Source organism: Panthera tigris, chromosome D3 (genome assembly GCF_018350195.1).
Source record: "Panthera tigris isolate Pti1 chromosome D3, P.tigris_Pti1_mat1.1, whole genome shotgun sequence".
Lineage (NCBI taxonomy): Eukaryota > Metazoa > Chordata > Mammalia > Carnivora > Felidae > Panthera > Panthera tigris.
Genome location: NC_056671.1, coordinates 72,575,135 through 72,579,563, shown reverse-complemented (window position 1 = coordinate 72,579,563; position 4,429 = coordinate 72,575,135). Strand labels below are relative to the sequence as shown.

General features: G+C 39.9%; 1 non-coding gene across 1 annotated transcript; it reads right to left on the bottom strand.

Moving 5' to 3' along the window:
- Positions 1-3,969: 3,969 nt before the first annotated feature.
- LOC122232851 lies at positions 3,970-4,100 on the bottom strand. Its single transcript, XR_006210259.1, has one exon. It is a non-coding gene; the product is annotated as a small nucleolar RNA SNORA44 (small nucleolar RNA).
- Positions 4,101-4,429: the final 329 nt, after the last annotated feature.

Below are 4,429 nucleotides of genomic sequence, written 5' to 3'. Positions count from 1 at the left end.
GGTGGGTGGGACACCTCAGCTACTCTATTGAACTGAGGTCACTCTCAGGTTGTGGTACATCCTTCTAGCAGCTTCAGGATCCACTTCTGATTAGTTTTGTAGTGCAACTACGTAATCACAAGCTATTTCCTCCTATCCTTCTGCAGTTATTTTGAAGACCTTATTAACCTGAAGCACAGTTCAGGGCACATTGAAGGGTTCATGGAAATGCTTGTCACACATCTGGATCTCTCTTCTCTCCCTAGACCCTACATACTCTTAGGAGTTGTTTACTACATAAGAGATCTATATAGTAGGGGCATCTAATTGGATGGCTCAGTTTGTTAAGCGTCTGACTCTTGATTTCAGCTCAGGTCATGATCTCAATGTCATGAGATCAAGCCCTGCATCAGTCAGACTCTGTGCTGGGCTTGGAGTGTGCTTAAGATTCTCTCTCTCCCTTTCCCTCTGCCCTTCCCCTCCACATGCGCACTCTCTCTCTCAAAAAAGAAAGAAAGAAAGAAAGAAAGAAAGAAAGAAAGAAACCTACATATTAAAGTAATTCTACATCACTTAAACAAGCTTAATTTTTCAATTAATGTTGTTTTTTTTTTTAAATGCCACACACACCTACCTTACTTCACTTTAATCTTCATATTGGCACTGTGGGTAAATTTATTGAGATCATTGTACATATAAAGAAAATGAAGCTTAGCGAGTGTATTAGCCAAGGTTCTCTAGGGAAACAGAACCAATCAAATGCTGGTATATAATATGTACATATTATATACTCATGTAATATATTTACTATAAGGAATTGGCTCATGTGATTATGGAGGCTGAGAAGTCCTGAGATCTGCACTTGGCAAGCTGGAGATCCAGGAGAGCCGAAGTGTAGTTCTCGTGTGAAAACTTGCAGGCTCTGTTCAAATCTGAAGGCTAGAAAAAAAACCAGTCTTCCAGCTCAAGGCAGTCAGGCAGGAGGAGTTCACTCTTCCCTGGCTGTTTTATTCTATTTAGGCTTTTAATTGATTGGAAGAGGCACACCTACATTAAGGAGAACAGTGTCTTTTCTGAGTCTACAGATAAATATCAAGTATTCATCTTCTCCAGGAACGCCCTCACAGGCAACCCAGTTGTTTGGACACCCCATGGCCCAGTGAAGTTGATACATAAAAGGAATCATTACAGGGAGTTTTAAGTAAATGTTTGTGATCACACAGCTAGATGGTGGTGGGAACTGGAATTTGATCCTGATCTGTAAAATGGGAAAGTCGTTGCTTTTAATAACTATGCTACATTAGTGGTCTTTCCATTCATGTCCTGTCAGATATCAGGATCTTCCTTTGCAATGCTTCTTGCTTCCTTTACATTTCTACGACCATCTGCATTTAGGGCTTCTGTGTCTCACACCCACACCATTGAAATGATCTGCACACTGGTAACCCTTCTTCCAACCTACCCCCCACCCCCCCAACTTCACCTTTCCAGCACATCTCTTTCAAAGTCACCAGGTTAATTTTCTTAAAACACATTTTGCCACATCACTCACTTGCTCAACAATCTCCACAATTCCCCCAAATTATAGACAAAATGTGAACACCTCCATCTGTGTCATGCTTCCACATTTCCAGCTCTTGCTTCACCTGCACAGCTGATGGAGATGCATTTTACCTGCAGCAGAGATTTCAAAGTCTAAGGTGTAAGGCAAAAATTGCATGTGGTCAAAATTGCCCTTGAAAATCCTAAATTTTTCTGTAAGGTATGGTATACATAGTTTTATATTTGTAATGCATTTTAAAGTTTATAGCAAGTAATTCTTATGTGTACTAACATTTGACACACCCTGACCTAGACTGAAGAGATGAACTAAAGAGTCTGCAACGGAAGTTTGGGTATGCCAACAAATGTGTTTTGAAATTATTGTTAAGTCCCTGGTAGTGAATTGGGTATCAATGGAGAATTCTGAAGTATTCCTACTTGCTTCATGGGTATATTCAACTTGTTATATTTTCAGTCTCTTTAACATTAATACATGTGAAAAGACTTATTTGTTATTGTGAATATTAAATGAGACAGTGGAGTTCCGCGTGTGTGTGTGCGCGCGTGCGTGCATGTGCGAATGTGTGTGTTTTGGGGGGAGAAGGGGGGCTTCTTTAAAGTCATATGTGGGGCGCCTGGGGGGCTCAGTCAGTTGAGCGTCCGACTTCGGCTCAGGTCACGATCTCACAGTTTGTGGGTTCAAGCCCCACATCGGGCTCTGTGCTGATAGCTCAGAGCCTGGAGCCTGCTTCGGATTCTGTGTCTCCCTCTCTCTCTGCCCCAACCCACTCACATTCTGTCTCTGTCTCTCTCAAAAATAAATAAAGATAAAAAAAATAAAAAAAAAGTCATATGTAAGTGCAATATACTTAGGACATGATCCCATTCTGCTGCTTCATTTTAGCTATTTTTGTGTACAGATAGTATATATCCTTTCTCAATTGCTCAAGAGAACAGTGACACAGTGCTGCCTCATGACCCTCCCAATTCCTGTGAATCTCTCTGCCCATAAGAAAGTATTGTGATTTTGGTATGAACTAAATATCTCAAAGGAGCCATTAATAGTGGGATTTCTACTTCAGTAGACAAGCCGGTTCAGAGGTGATGTCCAGGGACTTTCCAGAAACTCTGCATGTATAATCTCAAAATTGCTCATATATATATTTTTATCATCAGAAGTCATTGATCACATTTCATCTTTCCTCATCAACTGACACTTATTAGCACACCTCATTGTTTCCTTATTGGTGATAAGGAAATCTAAGTCTAAATAAATCTGAATAGTTTGACAAAATAATACTTTTTGAGAATGATCTTAGTAAGGTAGGAAAAAATCCTTGGACGATATTAACATTACTTAAGGAAGATAGAGCACGTTTTTAGTTACAACTAAAAGCTAGTTAGCCATTGTACTTTGTGCTACAAAAGAGCCATTGAGTAGAGACATTCTGTTTCATGCTCTGCCACTAACTTCCTGGGGAGACCTTGGGAAAATCATCCACTCCCATTTACCTTTAATTTTCCAGTCTTCGTGGAAGAAATAGTCATTCTCCAAGGTTCTTTCCCATTGTTATGTTCTGTGATGGCAACACATTCATTAACCAGTGCAGCAGATGGTAGGGTGTATCTTTTGCCTCTCTTACATTCAGAGAATCACCAGCATCATTCTTGTTAGAGAAAGCAGTGGAAAAAGATGTGATGTTCTCATACGCCTTTTTAGAGCATTGGAATGTCTATATCACAGTGTTGGCAAGATTGGCAATATAGTACAGTTCTAAATGGAATTACAAATGTGAATATCTTGTGAATATGTGCACAAAGTGGTGTGTGTGCGTGTATAAAATAAATTTCTGGATTTTGACTCATCTCACCGATGATCTCCAGCTGGGAAAGATTAGCCTATATTTCCCTGCTTTAGCTCATCCAAAACACACTGAACACAATAAAACCAGAGTAAGAGCCTTCTGCTCCTGTCCTTGGCTCTGGACTTAAAATGGCTCCTCAAGAATGGATAAAGTAACCATCCTGAGTTTATTTTTAGAGTATCTGAATGAAACCTTCTTCTTGTTCAATGTAAACAGGTCTTTTCCGCAAACTCACAAATGCCTTTTTTTGAGTTCTTCTATCTTTGACTTTAAGAAATACAGGGAAAGAAAAGAGAATAAGGATACGAAAGGCCCAGAGATGATATCCTGACACCCATTCCATTTAATTAACAAAAAAATTAATTCAGGAAATGAAAAAAAAATGGATCAGATGGAAACAAGGTCATTCATGAGTAAGCCAACTACCTATTTGAAGGAGGATGATGTAAGTAAAATAGAACTTTATTTTATTTATTTATTTATTTTTCTCTAATCCAAAAAGTTGATTCAATACACCCATCTACATGGAAGTTTATGGAAACGACTGGACTCAGGTAGGCGGCATCCAGCCCAGGTCCTGAGTTGTTATAAGAAAGGGGAGTGACAGCTGTAGGTATCATGCTGACCTGTGTTGTCAGAGTCTCTTCAAGTTGCTCTTGCATGCAGGTGGAGATCCCATGGCCACAACTGGCCGCAGCTCTTGGAACCATGCTGAATAGAATTTTATTTTTATTTAATTTTTTTTAATGTTTATTCATTTTTGAGACAGGGAGAGACAGAGCATGAACGGGAGAGGTCAGAGAGAGAGGGAGACACAGTATCCGAAGCAGGCTCCAGGCTCCGAGCTGTCAGCACAGAGCCTGACGCGGGGCTCGAACTCACAGACCGTGAGATGGTGACCTGAGCTGAAGTCAGCCGCTTAACCGACTGAGCCACCCAGGCGCCCCTAGAATTTTATTTTTAAGATTAAAGAGTTTTCATGTTCAGGGAGAGGTTTAGAATTTCAAGAAATTTTAGTCTTAATTTGTATACTATTTTTAAAG